The 18,415-nt window shown below is 42.9% G+C and overlaps 1 pseudogene; it reads left to right on the top strand.

Annotated features, from left to right (window-relative positions):
- The first annotated feature begins 17,482 nt into the window (after positions 1 to 17,482).
- Positions 17,483 to 17,868, top strand: LOC100358434 (cysteine and glycine-rich protein 2 pseudogene; annotated as a pseudogene).
- The last annotated feature ends 547 nt before the right edge of the window (positions 17,869 to 18,415 follow it).

The following is an 18,415-nucleotide window of genomic DNA, read 5'->3' as shown; positions in this document are numbered from 1 at the left end:
TGTTAATTACACACATGTATACATGCTCATAAAATAGACAATAAGCACCAAGTTATCAAACGTGGCCACTTCTGAAGACTGAGATTTACACAGGAGATTTTCTATAATCGTGTGTGGTTTTCTATCTGTGAATTTTTGGTAATGAATAAGAAATATTAGTTGTGTAATTAGAAAAGATTCAAAAGAACCTTCACATAGCAGAGGGCTTTGCAGTCAACTTTTGCCTCTTTCACCTCACTTAGGTTTCACCAGTTGGCTGGATACCCACAGAGCACATCATTCACATGTGCAGATGAAGAACTGGAAGTTGTTACAATAAGCTCCTGTAGTCAACCAAGGCGTAACTGAAGCTGAGGGGCTGAGCTTCTCTAGACAATGTGGTTGGAGGTTGCTACTTGGTTGTTTTCGTTTCTGGGTTAGATTTTTCCCTTCTTAGCCCTTTGGGCCCCTTTCTGAACAGGGGAGTTTCAGATGTCCTCTGTGACTTCCAATATTTCACTTTTACTCTGAAACTTGGTGACTCGGGGGTAGCCATGACCTCTTTCAAGAAACATAGATAAGACAGTACGGTATGTCATGATGGGAACGTGGTCACTCCTCTTAGGTGGGACACAGGATTCCTCCAGACTTGGTTCCAAACAGACCTTATTATGGGATCCAGAAGCATTCCTATCCTCCATGTGTATTCGTTTGCTGTTTACCAAATCATTCTGCATAATCACCCCCAGCTTTATGCTTTCCCCAACCTGAACCTTAGATTCACACCCAGCATACGCTATTAATACTTGCTGAAAAGCTAGCATATTGTATAACAAATGATGCCACATTGTATAGAGCGGCAGCAAGACAAACAGTTTACAGGATTTAGGATTAAGCACGAGACCCTTGCTCCATTCGAAGCCTTGACCAGAAATATCAATGCCTGTTGATTGATTAAAGAAGGAAATCCTGAGAAAAGCATCTGAACATAGATTTAGCCACGTGTCTTTGGCTAAGAACTGTACTGGAACTCCCAAGTTTCACAACATCCTGCATCTTACCTCCAAACACTCTTCAAAGCAGTAAAGATGGAGAAACCCTCCCTGTCTGTGTCAGCCTTAGCAACAGCAGGTACTGCCGGTTTTATCAGCAGCTAACTCCCGCTGGATATCTGCTATGTGTCAAACACTAGGCCTGCCTTGAGAGCTAATCCTTTACTTGATTGTGTTTTTAAAGATTTATTTTATTATTTGAAAGGCAGGGTTACAGAGAGGCAGAGGCAGAGACAGAGAGAGAGGTCTTCCATCCACTGGTTTACTTCCCCAATGGCCATGGTGGCCAGAGATGTGCTGATCTGAAGCCAAGAGCTTCTTCTGGGTCTCCTACCTGGGTGCAAGGGGCCCAGGGACTTGGGCATCTTCTACTGCTTTCCCAGGCCATAACAGAGAGCTGGATAGGAAGTAGAGCAGCCAGCACTAGAACCAGTGCCCACATGAGATGCCGTACTGCAGGCAGCCGCTTTACCTGGTATGCCACAATGTCAGCCCCTGATTGTATTTTGTCTCTTCCTCTTTGTTACCCATCTATGAAATATCTCTTGTTAATTGTGATATAAGGACTGTAGAATTGATTGTATTATAGTCGTATCAAGCAAAAGAGATCTGAATCAAACAAGGGATAAATTCCCTCAAGATCCATTGCCACAAGGCTCTGAACATTTTTTTAAATATTTATATCTATTTGAAAGGTAGAGCTACAGAGAGGCAGAGGCAGAGAAAGAGAGAGGTCTTCTTCCATCAACTGGTTCACTCCCCAGTTGGCTCCAAAGGCCAGAGCTGCGCCTATCCGAAGGCAGGAGCAGGAACTTCTTTTGGGTCTCCCACACAGGTGCAGAGGCCCAAGGACTTGTGCCATCTTCTACTGCTTTCCCAGACCATAGTAGAGAGGTGGATCAGAAGTGGAGCAGCCGGGACTCGAACCAGTGCCCATATGCGATGCCAGCACTGCAGGCAGTGGCTTTACCAGCTAAGACACAGCACCTGCCCAGAACATTTAAAGGTTTCAGATGAAAGACAAATCCTGTAAGATCAGGAAGTTTATTGTCATTTTAAACATTGTGAGACATCAAGCATTGAGAAGGGTATTTGAAACATTTATGTACAATTTAAAGAATAATTATAGGCCTGTGTCGTGGCTCAATTGGCTAATCCTCTGCCTGCGGCGCCGGCTCACCAGGTTCTAGTCCCAGTCCAGGCACCGGATTCTGTCCCGGTTGCCCCTCTTCCAGGCCAGCTCTCTGCTGTGGCCCAGGAATGCAGTGGAGGATGGCCCAAGTGCTTGGGCCCTGCACCCCATGGGAGACCAGGAGAAGCACCTGGCTCCTGGCGTCGGATCAGCGTGGTAAGCCAGCCACAGCAGCTATTGGACGGTGAATCAATGGCCAAGTAAGACCTTTCTCTCTGTCTTTATCTCATGTCTACTCTGTCAAAAAAAAAAAAAAGAATAATTACAAAGCCAACATAAATTACTGTTTGAAGACACGTCCAAATACTGATAGAGTTTGTGGACACAAAAGGCTTTTATAGCTTTGGCAGCTCAGGACAAGAGTCTAGGGTGATCACTGATGTCATAAATAAGAGTGTCAATTGTTAAAGCAACACCAGTAGTCACTGTGCACTTACTCCCCATGTAGGAACTCTGTCCTTAAGGAGTTGTACAGTGAGAATTAATGGTAAAACTTGTCTCCCAGGAACTCCTTATCAAGAGTCCAGCTCAAGGCCTCTGTCACTCCTTTTTCTTGCTCCTGCTGCCTCCTTTGCTTCAGGTTGCATTTGGCTGTCTTAGGCCTGGTTCACCACCTTCAGGTCTGGAAGGGGTGAGAGGAGCAGTGGCCTCAGGGCTCAGCCCTGGGGGCTGTTCTAGTTTACTCTTTTTTTTTTTTTTTTTTTTTGACAGGTAGAGTTACAGACAGTGAGAGAGAGAGAATCCTTCTGATAGTTCACTCTCCAAATGGCCACAATGGCTGGAGCTGCACTGTGCCACAGTGGGTTAAGCCACTGTCTGCAGTCCCGGCATCCCACATGAGTGCTGGTTCAAGTCCGAGCTGCTCCACTTACAATCCAACTCCCTACTAATACATCTAGGAAAGCAGTAGAGGACAGCCCAAGTCCCTGAGCCTATGTGGAAGACTTGGAAGAAGCTCCTGGATCTGGCTTTGGACAGGCCCAAATGGCCCAAATGTGGTCATTTTGGGAATGAACCAGAAGATGGAAGATCTCTCTGTAACTCTGACCTTCAAAAAAATAAATCTTAAAAAAAAAAAAAAAACTGAATGGACTATGTAACTGTGGAATTCAAGTCACATGGGGAAGTGCATGTGTATCTACGTGTGTAGTACAAGATTTCTCTTATGGTACCTTAAGTACATTTTTCAAGATCTGTTTTGATAAAAGACTATGACATGGGGCCAGCACTGTGGCATAGTGGGTAAAGCCTCTGCCTGCAGTGCCAGCACTCCATATGAGTGCTGGTTCTAGTCCCGGCTACTCCACTTCTGATCCCGCTCTCTGCTATGGCCTGGGAAAGCAATAGAAGATGGCCCAAATCCTTGGGCCCCTTCACCTGTGTGGGAGACCTGGAGGAAGCTCCTGGCTCCTGGCTTCGGATTGGCATGACTCTGGCCATTGGGGCCACTGGGGAGTGAACCAGTGGGTGGAAGACCTCTCTCTCTCTCTCTTTTATGACCTCTCCTTCTCTCTCTGTGTAACTCTGACATCATATAAATAAATAAATTAAAAAAAGAATATGGCATAAGAAACTTGATTTGATAAAGTTATTGATAATGATAAGAAATGAACTTGTATATAGATAGTCATAGTTGTCCTTAACAGTTATGCAACTCAACTTTTCAGTGATATTTGTTGTTAAGTTTTGGGCTCCATTTAACAATACCCTCATGCTCATCATCCACTTCTTAATACATTCATTATCAGTCATTCAAGAAACATCCAAACATATTGAGAACATCTGCCATATGTGGGAGTGTTTATAATCCCATGATTAACAGCTAATTTACTGGAGACAGATTACACTGCATTCATGGCTCAACCTCCACTGGTGATGTGACTTAAATGCTTCTCCAGTTTCAGTTTCAAACTCTGTAAAGTTTGGGATAAACATGGTAGTTCCCCTGATGATTTTGTGAGGATTAAAAGAGATAATACCTAGAAAGTGTTTATACACAGGAAATGCTCTGTCTTAGTCCATTTTCTGCTGCTGTACCACAATAGTTGAGACTGAATGAGTTTTAAATACTACAGATAAATTTGGCTCAAAAATCGGGAGACTGAGGAGTCCAAGAGCATGAGGCTGGCATTTGGTGAGGGATTTTGAGATTTGTTATGACATGGGAGAAGGGTAAGTGAGCACGTGTGTGTCTGAGGTTAAGAAAATTGAACAGAATTTATCCTTTGAATTAGGAATTAATTCCAACAATAATGACATAAATCTATTCGCAGGGATTTCCTCATGACCTTATCACATCTTAAGCTTCCACCTTTTAATAGTGTTACTATCATGATTATGAAAGTGAGACTGTCACTGATTGGTTTCTAGAACCGTGGTCACCAAAACAAAGTTGTCACGGGTCAACTGGGGTAAATTTCTATTTGATTCTTCTGATTTCTATTTTTTTAATATTTTATTTATTTATTTGAAAGGCAGAGTTACAGAGAGGCAGAGGCAAAGAGAGAGAGAGAAGGAGAGGGAGAAAAAGAGGGAAAGAGACAGAGAGAGAGAAAGAGAGAGAGAGAGGTCTTCTGCTGGTTCCCTCCCCAGATGGCCACAACAGCCGCAATAGCTGGATCCATGCTAATCTGAAACCAGGAGCCAGGAGCTTCTTCTGGGTCTCCCACCCGGGTGCAAGGCTCCAAGAACTTGGTCCATCTTCCACTACTTCCCCAGACCATAGCAGAGAGTGGATCAGAAGTGGAGCAGCTGGGCCTCCAACCAGAGCCTGTATGTGATTTTGGCACCGCAGGGGGCAGCTTAAGCCGCTGCACCACAGTGTGGGCCTCGGTTGTTCTGATTCCTTGTTTACAGTTTGGGTCGATGACCCTTCTGATGTCCAAAATTCCTTTCTTGGATTTGGAGAATAGAAAGTTTCTGTTTTTACAGGAATCGAGAGACTGCTTCTGATTGTGTTCCCCACTGTTTGCCTAGTGCTTGTCAGGGGGCTTGGCTTAGTAAGCAGATCCAAATGCCTTTGCTTGTCATTCAAAGCTCTGAAAACTACTTTCTCTTCTGCCACTGCTGACCTTTCTACTATACCCATTAAGACCAGCATGAAATATATTTGGCTCTGCTGCACTTCTCCATTTAACTGATTTCTAATATCGCAAGGCCAGGTCTGAGATTTGATTTTACGTGATGTATCAGCTAATAGCCTGTTACTAAACCATGGAAGCTGACAGAAAAGATAAAGTTTTGGGGCCTATATTAATCACAGCAAAGTAAACAGCTTGAGCCTTACATCTGCCTTGATTCCCCTTGTCCCTAAGTCCTGAAGGGACAACACAAAAGGGTTAGATGAATACTTGCACACACAATAGGTTGCATTACAGAGACGACACTAAGCTTGGGGCACCACCATTTTATAGAAAGCAGTAACTGAACCCATTCTTTGCCCAAGAGGAAGACCTTACTTCACATATCTAAGTTGTTTGTGCAAATACAACCCCATGCAAGCAAGAGTCCTTTGGAAGATTCTTCATAGACTCTTCCAGTACTGAGTAATTTCCATATGCCAAGCCCTATTTCAATCATACTTCCTTCTCAGTATCTTCCCCAGCTACAGTCATGTGCCTTATAGTGACATTTCCATCAACAGTGGACCATATATACAAGGGTAATTCCATAGGATTACAATGGAGCTGGCTTTGTGACATGGTAGTTGTAATGTAACACACCACACTACTTACATATTTATGGTAATGAAAGTGCAAACCAACTTATTGCACTGCCAGATGTTATAGAAATACAAAAGTGGTGGATGTTCTGCATAGTGATTAAGATCCTGCTTGAGACATCTACATTCCATGTTGAAGTGTGCGGTTGAGTCCGGGTCCTCCACTTCCGATCCAGATTCCTGCTGATGCACACCCTGGGAGGCAGCAGACTGCCTTAAGTACTTGGATCCTTGCCACAGATGAGTTCTGTGTTCCTAGTTAGGCCTGGCCTACCCATGGCTGTGGGGGATCTGGGGAGTGAGCAGCAGATAGAAGACCTCTTTCAGTTTGTCTCTCTCTGCCTTTCACGTAAAATTAAAGTAAGTAAAGTAAAATGTAAAAATCTAGCACATATAATTATATACAGTACAGAATAATTGATGATGTTACTGAATATTTTGATAGCATGATTTTATCATTATTTTATAGTATTCATTCTATATTTATAAAAAAAGTCTACTGTAAAACTACACTGGAAGCAGCCTCATGTGTCTCATGTTTATTGCTTCCCGATTGCATATTTTTCTCTTATGCTTGATTTAATCTCATGTTATTTGATTCATCGTGAACCTAGGAAAAATAAACTATACCATATATATGTGCCATAAACCCTAGGCGTGTAGAAGGCTATACTATGTAGGTTTGTGAAATACTGTGTCATTTGTGTAGTATCATTTGATATTTTCACACCTAATTCCCTAATGATGCATTTCTTAGAATACATCTCTGTCTTTAAGCACCACAGCTTTTCTTGAATTCCTGTGACTTCATATACTTCCTCTAGTGGTTGATTATATATCTTATTGTATCATAGTGAAACAACCTCTTTTTTTTCTTTTTTTAAAAAGCCAGAGTGGACAGTGAGAGAGAGAGACAGAGAGAAAGGTCTTTCTTTGCTGTTGGTTCACCCTCCAATGGCCGCCGCGGCTGGCACATCGGGCTGATCTGATGACAGGAGCCAGGTGCTTCTCCTGGTCTCCCATGAGGTGCAGGGCCCAAGCACTTGGGCCATCCTCCACTCCCTGGCCACAGCAGAGAGCTGGCCTGGAAGAGGGGCAACAGGGACGGAATCCAGCGCCCGGACCAGGACTAGAACCCGGTGTGCCGGCGCCACAGGTGGAGGATTAACTAGTGAGCCGCAATGATGGCCTCTTTTTTTTTTTTTTTTCAAAGAGTTTATGACTTCTGAAAAGTTTTGCAAACTTCATTTGAGGGGCCAGCACTGTGACATAGTGAGTAAAGCTGCTGCCTGCAGTGCCGGCATCCCATATGGGTGCCAGTTTGAGTCCTGGCTGCTCCACTTCCCGTCTAGCTCTCTGCTATAGTCTGGGAAAGCAGTGGAAGATGGCCTAAGTCCTTGGGCATCTGTACCCTGGTGAGAGACCCAGAAGAAGCTCCTGGCTCCTGGCTCCTGGCTTCAGATCGGGGGAGCTCCAGCCATTGCAGTCATCTGGGGAGTGAACCAGCGGATGGAAGACCTTTCTCTCCCTGCCTCTGTCTCTCTGAAACTCTGCCTTTCAAATAAATAAATAAATCTGAAAAAAAAATCTCTACTACCAATGACTCTACTCCCAACCTGTGTGTACTGATGGTCCTCTTCCCCACTTAATGTTGTATGATTGTTCAGAATTTCTCTACAGACAAACCCTGCTATCTACAAAAGTTAAATGGCTTTTCTCCCAGTCTTGGCTGGAATCAGCTTAAAGCACATCCATCAGACTGTCCCCATAAGGGTCCAGAGACCCCCCATTTCCTCTCCGCTATGAAATCCTCTCATTACCTGGTTAATGCTACTCTTAGGATCATTGGTTACTATTCTCACCATGTTTTTTATACTACAGTGTCTAAGTGCTTACAGCAGGTTATAATGGAACAAACAAAGGCCTTCAGCAACCAGGCGGTCAACCAAATGCTGCTACGGGAATATACTTGGCTCCCCACCCAGGAGTCAGTGGCCTGAGACATCGCCCCATGCGAGCGAAGAGTACCTTGCCGCCCCATGTCAGCACGAAGTAGCTATAAAGACAGATCATCATCCCTCTACCCTTCTTGGACTTTTGGGACTAATGTAATCCCATACAAATCCTGCTTTATAAAAAACAAAAGGGGGGAATGTTAGGAAATTGGTGCAGTTTTAGCCAGGTGGCCACATGGCCCAGCTACCTGAGCCAGGCTCCATTCCATCCTAATGGGATTCACTGCTCCTGCTTCCCTGCCTGCCCTCAGGCAAAGTTTTAAAAGGGCCTGTTCCTGCACAAGTGCTCTCCTGGCCCTTCTCTCCTGCTCTCTGCTCTCCTCTCCTCCTCTCTGCTCTGCTCTATCTTCTCTCCTCACTAGCTCCTCTCCTCTGTTTCTCTCTCATACTCTCTTTCCCTTCACTACCCCTTCACTCTGGTCTGTTGGGTGTTCCCCAATAAACCCTTTCCCTTAAAAAATTTGTGGATTTTTGGGTTTCTTTTGTTTTTTGTCTAGTGGCTAAGAAGATGGTTGGCATGCCTGCATCCCTTATCAGAGTGTGTGCATTTGAGTTCTTGCTCCAGCTGCTGAATCCAGCTTCCTACTATGCAGTCCCTGGCAGGCAGCAGTGATGGTTTGATTAGTTGGGTAGGTTCCTGCCACTCATGTGGAAGAGCCAGTTTTATTTCCTGGATCCTGGTTTGGTTTGACTGAACCTCCACCTTTGTGAGCATTTGGGGAGTAGACCAGAGGGTGGAAGTTGTCTATCTCTTTCTCTCTGCCTCTTAAATAAATGCAACTAATTGATTAAGTTTTAAACATTATCAAGATTATTTTATAAGTAAAATAACAGATCTGAAAAAATGAGAAAAGTGAAATTCTCTTTATTTTATTAGGAAGAAATACTTTTAAGCATCACAAACGTTTCATGGAATTTTGAGACACAAAGTGCATAACCCTTAAAAAATCAGTAATAAGTTGCCACATTTTAGGAAATACATTGTGCATTCCAGACTTAAGCCAAGTGTTCATAAATCAGGTGATTTCTTATGTTATTTGTTGATCTCTTATTTGTGATATTCATTTCTTTGTTTAAAAAATTGTTTATTTATTTGAGGGGAGAGAGAGAGAGAGAGCGGGCTCCTGTTCACCGGTCCACCCTGCAAATGCTCACAGTGGCTGGAGGCAGGAACCGAGAACATGATCCAGTCTCCCACGTAGGTGGCAGGAACCCAGACACTTGAGTCATGTCCCCGTCTTCCAGGGTCTGCATCATCAGGAAGCTGGAATCAGATCAAACCTAGGCACTCTGATGTAGAAAAACCTCTGGACCAAAACCTCCCCCTGAACTCCATTCCTGACAATCTGATTATAGCATCAGAAAAAAAGTACATAAATATATTTAATATTTTGTGCATATGGTAAAGAAACAAAATTGAAATGACAGAAAAAATGTGGTTTTTTCCCATGGAGTATCCACGCACAGTTTGGGGTTATTCATGCTCTATAGACACAGTTTTGTGGAAACTACTTCAGATAATCAAAGGCAGATAGCCACCAACTGTTGTTTGATTAACTTCATGATATTCTTAAATCACATGCTAACACAAAGAACAGAAATTTGAATAAACTCAAATCTGAGATATGGTCAAGTTTGAAGCAACATACCTCAATGGCCAAGCAGGTGAATGAATACATCAGGGATTCATTAAACCATCGTTTATTTCATGGATACTGGAATGCTAGACACATAAAAGCACTTACACAGAGCACAGATTACAAAATGAAAAACAGATGTCTTCCCTCTTTAAAATCAAAACAATTCTTGCCCCATTCTAAGGTTCCAGCTCTGCTCAAGATCTTCTGCTCCCATTAAATCCATATGCAATCTAAGAAGACCAACTTTAACAAGACCTTAAATTCTTTTACATCTGCTCACCACGGAACCCACTGATAGAATTCCACAACCTTTCCAAGCTCAGAAGCACATTTATTCCAGATACTAGCTGCCTAATTCTCTGGAGATGTAGGGTCAAGCTGAGTAGATGGCACAAGTCCTTGAATCCCTGCACCCACGTGGGAGACCCGGAGGAGGCTCCTGGCTTAGGATCAGCGAGGTCTGGCTGTCGTGACCAACTGGGGAGTGAAGCAGAGGATGGAAGACCTCTCTCTCTCTCTCTCTCTCGCTGCCTCTCCTTCTCTCTGTGTAACTATGACTTTCAAATAAATGAATAAATCTTCAAGAAAAATAAAAACTAAACTAGTCATTTTATTTTCTTAAGATCTAAACCTTTATTCCTGTTTGGTCTCAGTCCAATTTGAAATCCAACAACTTCCACCTATTAAAAATAATGCCGAGGGGACAGCATTGTGGGTCATGCAGTAGGCGATGCTGCCACTGTGACGCTGGCATCCTGTATTGGAGTACCAGTCTGAGTCACAGCTATTCTGCTTCTGAGCTAGCTTCCTGTTAATGGGCCTGGGAAGGCAGCAGAAGATGATGCAAATGTCTCACTCTGTCTCTCCCTCTGTCACCCACATGGGAGACCCTGATGGAGTTCCTGGTCCCTGAGCCATCGCCTGCTGGGAAGTAGACTCAGAAGTCAAACCTCAGTCTTTCCTAAGGGATGCAGGCTCCCCAAGCAGTGTTTTTTTTTTTTTGTTTGTTTGTTTGTTTGTTTGTTTTGACAGGCAGAGTGGACAGTGAGAGAGAGAGACAGAGAGAAAGTCTTTCTTTGCCGTTGGTTCACCCTCCAATGGCCGACGCGGCAGGCGCGCTGCAGCCGGCGCAAGGTGCTGATCCGATGGCAGGAGCCAGGTGCTTCTCCTGGTCTCCCATGGGGTGCAGGGCCCAAGCACTTGGGCCATCCTCCACTGCACTCCCTGGCCACAGCAGAGAGCTGGCCTGGAAGAGGGGCAACCGGGACAGAATCCGGTGCCCCGACCGGGACTAGAACCTGGTGTGCCGGCGCTGCAAGGCGGAGAATTAGCCTAGTGAGCCACGGCGCCGGCCCCAAGCAGTATTTTAACCACTGCACCAAATGCCCACTCAAAGAAATCTTTTATAATGGTGTAAGGCAATGAATGGAAAGCAGACGAAGAGAAAGCAACACAAATTTTGGAAGCTCAAAACAGACAGTAAATGATAACTAATTTGATCTAACACACCAGAGAATCTGAAACCCAAGCCAGAAATGGAAAAAGGTAAGAAGCAATGTGATTTGTACATAAAATCTGCAAAATGCTCATGAATTAGCAGCACTAGGCACTGCTGGACAGGGCTGGAAGTAGAGTTGACAACGGAACTGGTTAAAATCGTGTTTAAGAAACCTTGGCTCTCAGATTTCTGACCCCACCCCACACAGCTGACCAGCCATGCTCCCTACTCTTGCAGAAGAGCAGCATTTTAATCTATAGATAAGAGTTTTCCAAAATGACTTTTGGCCAGTGATATTTGGTATAGTTGAAGGTAGGGGCATGATAGTGAGTAAATAAAATTAGGTTACAGTGTACTTCCTTGGTTCTTACTTCCCCAGCCTTCTTCCTCAACATGGCTTCTCAAATGTTGACATTAGTCCTATATTCTCTAGGCAGTAGGTCAGACCAGCTATTTTTTAGAGGACCTGATTTCTGTAATAAGAGACTTCCATAAAATGACACATTTTGAGATTAACATTTTAATTTTCCAATTTATCCTACTTTGAAGCCCATAATCTGCAAGTTTCACCAAAGGCCTATTTTATCCCATGTAAGTGGATAGCCAAGGAGCTCCTGAGATTTGAGGAAAGTATGAAAGGCAGAGGCCAAAGCAAACAGAAAATACACTTGAAAAGAAAAGCAGAAACTATGCATTTTTCAGAAAAAATAAAGAGAATCCAAAAATTACCATTAATGACTGAGGAATATAAACGGAGACATTACTTAGAAGAAATAAAAATGGATAGTATTACAAAACATTTAGAGGACAGACTCATTCCCTGGGCACATAATGGTAGAAATTAAAAATGCAATAGAAGTCTTTGAAAAGAAGCTTAGAAAATTTTTTCAGGAAGTAAAAGATTAGGATAAAGTAATGGAAAAAGAAAAAAGAAAATTTGAGGACTAGTCAGACAATCTAACATGCTACCATTAAGATTCCAGAAGACTGTAATCAATACACAATTCTTCTTAAGTGCTGAAACTTAACTGAAAAGTGATCGCTGTTAAATGTAAGAGTGGGAATAAGAGAGGGAAGAGATGTGCAATTTGGGACATGCTCAAGCGGACTTACCTCGAACGGTAGAGTTAGAAACATACCAGGGGATTCCAATTCAATCCCATCAAGGTGGCATGTACCAATGCCATCTCACTAGTCCCAGTGATCAATTTCTGTTCACAATTGATCATAATGATAGGACTAAGAACCAAAGGGATCACATAAACAAGAATAGTGTCTGCAAATACTAGCCTTTGACCATGGCCTTGTCTAAATATGATCAGAGTCGGTGAACTCAGGGGGCTTCCATAGCCTTGGCAGCTCATGACAAGAGCCTAGAGTGATTACTGAGGCCATAAATAAAAGTGTCAATTTGTTAAGTCAACAACAGGAGTCACTGTGCATTTACTCCTCATGTAGGATCTTTGTCCTTAGTGTGCTGTACATTGAGATTTAATGCTATAACTAGTACTCAAACAGTATTTTTCACTTTATGTTTCTGTGTGGGAGCAAATTGTTGAAATCTTTACTTAATGTATGCTAACCTGATCTTCTGTATATAAAGAGAATCGAAAATGAATCTTGATGTGAATGGAAGGGAAGAGGGAGTGGGAAAGGAGAGGATTGCGAGTGGGAGGGACGTTATGGGGGGGAAGCCATTGTAATACATAAGCTGTACTTTGGAAATTTATATTCAATAAATAAAAGTTTGAAAGCAAAAAAAAAAAAAAGATTTCAGAAGAAAGCAGGAAAACCAGAAAGAATATTATAGGATAAGATAAAGAAATCATCAAAGAAACAAATCGGTAAGTTTTCACCAAATGGAAAGGCTTAGATTTCTAGACAGAAGAGCATGGAGAAAGAGTACAGGCCAACAATGAACTGCATCATGCTGTGATTTTAAAACATAGAGGATATGAAGAAGAATGCAAAGTTTATCAGAAAGAAAGAACAGACCGTGGACAAATAACAAAATGACATTGGACTTTGAAAAAACACTGGATGCTTATCATCATTCTTTATGTGGAAGCTACTAAGGAATGCGCTCTTCCAGGAAAGGTAGTGTCCCAAGAAAGGAAAGCAATGGTACCCTGAAAGCAAAGGCATCCATGCATGATTGAGGAAAAAGAAACCATTAAGATGGTGGGACGGAAAACACACTACAAAAATTCTGGCAAAATCTGCTCCTCCCTAACAAGGTTAGTCCTATATGGCAAGGGTTAGAGCAGAAGAACGTTCAAATGTAACCAAAATAATAAACTTACCTTATGAGTCCTTAATGTTTTATAAGAACATCTCTGAGAAATTTTTCAAATTGTGTGTAGTGTGTTTTAAAACATGTCCCCAAATTCTTTGGAACTCTTTTCTTCAGAAAGAGAGGCTAATGTTCCCCCTTGAGTGTGTGCTGCACTAAATGACACCACGGGGCAAAGAATGAGAAGCTGTAATGCAGATCTTCAGGGTCTGCGTTATCAAAAAGAATCCTGGTCAGGAAGTTTACCCAAGTGTGTGTGCTTGGGGTAGAGGCTGTATGTGAGAGAGGCTAATGCTTCCTGTGCAGAAGCCAAAAAACAATGCTTTAACCTGAGAAGTCAAGAAAGGGTTATATGAATCTTTTATGTACAGAAATTCAACAAATACCGGAAGAATAGTTCTTAAGAGAAGAAAGGAGGTGCTGGTAAGAAGCAGGAAACTGTAGCAGAAGTGGAAGTGCTGGAGGTTTGGGAGGGCTGGGGAGGTAGGTGGATGATTTTTTACTCTTTCTTCACACTTTAAATACGGGCATGAACCCATTTGAAGGGCAAGTTTAAAAAAGAGAAGGGAAATAAAAACAAAATAATTGCTAAATGGGATGGAAAGGATCTTCAGAAGTTACCAGTGTTAGGAACTGGTGCTTTTTCAATGCCTAAGTGTTTTCAAGAACTACTCCATATATCGTCATTACATCTGCAGAAATGAATATCTAGATGTGAGCAACCTCTTCTTAAAATCTTTTGATGTTTTCTGAACTGATTAAAAATAATCATAAGATGGATTTTTAAAAAGATCTATGATGCACTGGTTCACTCCCCAGATGGCTGCAACCACCAGAATTGGACTGATCCGAAGCCAGTGTGGGTGCAGAGGCCCAAGCACTTGTGTCATCTGCTGCTTTCCCAGGCACATTAGCAGGAAGTGGGATCATATTGGAGCAGACAAGACTTGAACTGGTACCCATATGGGATGCTGGTATCTCCAGCAGCAGGTCAACCAGCTATGTCACAGCACTGGTCTCTGGAAGGATTACTAATAAGGTCTTTGACAAGAATCTTTTAATGTCCTGAGTTGAAACAAAATCTCTTGTGACCACATTGCTCAATTCTGGTGGTGATTTTGATCTCTATATTGATTTGAGAGTGAAAAATACTGTAATTATTGGCAGATTTTCTTCTCCATAGCCTTTCTTTACCTTGCAATATCACAGAAGTTAGTTTGACTCAATAAATATTTATTGAGCATTCATTACACTATCACAGTCTAGTGGGAGCAGGAAAGACCTATAATCAAATAATTATAATGCAATGGAGTTTGTGCAGAGATTTATGTATATAAATTTCAGAGAAACAGAAGGTGTCAATTTTCTTGAATGTTTCATCAGATATGGATGAGACGAGGCATGATACATTGATAATTAAGGCGTTGGAAAAGGGTGGTATGGGAAGGTGTTTCGAGAACATGAATACCGAAAAGATTTGGAACATGGATTTCTACTAGGTATAAAGGAAAAGCATGTGAAACCAAAAAAAAAAAATCCTGGAAAAATTAAGTTTTCATGAAAAATGAGTTCTATTTTCGGTTGGGGCAAATGGAAATACCCATACAGAACTTTGGAAAGGGAGGGACTGAAGACAAAGATTTAAAAATGTTAACCTAGAGTTCATTGTCAAAGTCATGGGGAAAGATAATAATAATTGCCAATGCTTCTACTATGTGCCAGGCACAATTAGGGGTCGGTGCTGTGGTGCAATGAGTTTAGCCGTGTCCTGCAGTGCTGGTATCCCATATGGGTACCTACCTGTTCCAGTCCCAGCTGCTCTACTTCCAATCCAGCTCCCTGCTAATGCACCTAGGAAGGCAGCAAAGGATGGCCCAAATCTTGGACGCCACACCCACATGGGAGACCCAGAAGACTCCTGGCTCCCGGCTTCCGCCTGGCATAGCCCTGGCTGTTGCATCCATTTGAGGAGCGAATCAATGATGGAAGATCTCTGTCTCTCCTCTCTCTTTCTCTGTCACTCTGCCTTTCAAATAAATAAAAAACTCTTTAAAAAATTACAGGTGTCAACTCATTTAATTTTCACAATAATCTACAGAGGCAAGTATTATTATTTTCATTTTTCAAATGAAAAAAATGAGGCCCAGAGAAATCAACAAGATTGCCCAAGGTCGCATGTCTCGGCAGGGGTAGAACCAAGAGATTTTTCAGGCATGAGGAGAAGACTAAACTTCATTAATGGTTTGGGTGAGAGGGGAAAGAGTGGGAAGAAGACTTGAGTGAATAGTCAGAGTTAGGAAGAGAGCCAGAGGAGTTTCATTAGTGGCCAAACTTGAACTTGAATTAGCTTAACAAGGTAAGTACTGTAGGTGCCTGACACTCCCTGAGGAGATCAGGTGGAGAGTGCCAAAGTAAAGTCACAAGTAGGCAAGCTCTGAGACTAGTTGTGGATCACATCTGCCAGGCTTGGTTCATTGCTTACAAGAAAGGAAGAGAACCCTCTTAAAGGAATCTAAAAACAAAACATAGAATATCAGCTATTGCTCTTGATTGCTTTCTACAGCTAGAGTATAAAGAAAATGGCTGTCCTTAGCTAATTCAGTTATGTATGTAGTAGGCATGGCAGGAGTGGAGGAGAAAGAGAGGAGACTGTGGGGAAGACAACCGTGCTGAGCAAACAGGACAGAAGCAGCTGAGCTGGGCAAGAAGGGAAGAAGGAAATCGTGGGAGGGCCCTTGCTCTGCCGAGCCCTGCAGCTCCACCGACCCTGACGGGGCTTGGTGATTTTGCTGAAAGTGGGTGGGAGTGGGCGTTCACGTGGCCCTTCAGCTGCACCTGCATTCTACTCCATGAACTGTCTTCTTCTTGGCATTGCCCTATCCTTCCCTGAATAGGCTACCTACTGTCTGTCACCAGGGTGGCCATTCAAGATGTTGTACGTTTCTCTGAGATGTGTAGTGTGCTCAGACAGGCATGACCTCTGCAGAAGGGCTCATGTTCTGAGCAGAATGAGACAGGCATGGTACTGATCTGGAAGTAGCAGAAGTGAAAAATCTGTCTACTTTTCACTCATTCATTCCTCAACTCACTCATTAGTTAGTGAATATCTACAACAACCTAAGCACTGTGCTACAACCCATGCAACCTAAAGAGCGATTAAGTCAGACATGATCCTTGCCTTCAAGGGAATCACAGTCAAGCTGGGGAAATGAAGAAAACAAATAGGGGTAGTAATTGGTAAATAAAAGAGTGTTAAACTTTCACATGTAATAAGGAAATAATATGTGGCTAAAAAAGATGAGAGTGACTTCTACTTTGAAAAACTGGTCATAGCAAGTGTGAAGGCTTCCTGTCCCATTCTCTTTGTTTCTAAGGGACAGGAGAGCACTATAGTTCCTCTTTCCCTTTCAATTAGTGGCCTTGTGGCTACTTCTGACCAGAAAGTAGGTATTTGAAGCAGGCTGTTGCCAAACAAATATCTAAAGTGTGTGCATGGGCTTGCAGTCCAGTGGTAGACAGCATGGAAATTGATCATGGTGGCCAGAGATGACATTTCTTACTATGTGGTGGTTAGTAAAACTGACTTCTGTATGAATTCAGAAGGAAGATTATTTGAAGAAAAGGAGACTAGGAGAAAACAATGTTTCTAATGTGTATTGCTGGCTATTGATATGTTTTGGCAAGACCTTATGTGCTCAATAAAATAATTGCTTGTAAGAAAATATGAAAAGAAATAGATTTCAGAAATTGGGGTCTTGGAAAATTGGAAATCCTGACAGGCTTTAGACTCCAAACACAGAGAGAAAAGGACCTGAATGCTAAGCTCCATTCAAAAAAGCCTAGAAGGCAATTGGATTCCCTACGTGGTTTTTTTCTACAATGTCCACCTGCTCCTCCTGGGGTGAGACTTTGCAGTGAGACTTTGCATCTCTGACCTCAAATGCCTGTCTGGGAGGAGGGAACAGTGTGGGGCCTGTGGCAGGACTTAGTACCACGCAGAAGAAGTGCAGTGCAATGGGAGGAGCTTCCGCTGCTACCACTTCCTGTGCTTTGTTTGCATTAAAAGTTTAGCTAGCACAGCAGTGGCAATTCATGAGGAAGAGATCTACTGCAAATCCTGCCAGGGAAACATGTATGGGTCCAAAGGCTACGGTTATGGCCAGGGTGCAGGCACGTTCAGCATGGACCGTGGTGAGAGACTGGCCTCAAGCTAGAAAGCGTTCGCACAGACCTAAAACAAATCAGGAATATAAAGGTGCAGATTTGGGGATTCTGTGTATGCTGCTAAGATAATTTGAGCTGGAAAGCCCTGGCACAAAACCTGTTTCCAATGTGGAAAATGCGGAAAGAGTCTTGAATCAATAACTCTGGCTGAGAAGGAAGGTGAAATCTACTATAAAGGTTGTTATGCAAAGAACTTTGGGCCCAAACGATTTGGTTATGGCCAAGGAGCAGGAGCTCTTGTTCACACTCAGTAAAGGTGCAACCCCAGAATTAAACATTACACACTAAGAATCTCATCGTAATCTATATGCTGATAATCTTTTAACACTAAACTGTGGGGGCTGGCGCTGTGGCACAGCAGGTAAAGCGACTGCCTGCAGTGCTGGCATCCCATTTGGGCTCTGGTTCCAGTCCTGGCTGCTCTACTTCTGATCCGCTCTCTGCTGTGGCCTAGGAAAGCAGTAAAGATGGCCCAAGTCTTTGGGCCCCTGCACCCACATGGGAGACTCGCAAGAAGCTCCTGGCTCCTGGTTTTGGATCAGCACTGCTTTGGCTGTTGCAGCCAACTAGGAATGAACCAGAGGATGGAAGACCTCTTTCTCTCTGCCTCTCCTTCTCTCTCTGTGTAACTCTGACTTTCAAGTAAATAAATAAATCTTAAAAAAAACCACTAAACTGTGAAAACCTACCAGCATTAAGTACTGTATGTTGTCCTGTACTTGGATATGCTGGCTAACTTGTAGGAAGAGAGCAATGTATCCTTTTGGTTTATTCACCAGCATTTTCAAGAACCATTTCTTC

This window comes from Oryctolagus cuniculus, chromosome 5 (genome assembly GCF_051225735.1).
Source record: "Oryctolagus cuniculus isolate XC-2025 breed Fujian yellow rabbit chromosome 5, ASM5122573v1, whole genome shotgun sequence".
NCBI classification, from domain to species: Eukaryota; Metazoa; Chordata; class Mammalia; order Lagomorpha; family Leporidae; genus Oryctolagus; species Oryctolagus cuniculus.
This window is presented reverse-complemented; position numbering and strand designations above follow the sequence as displayed.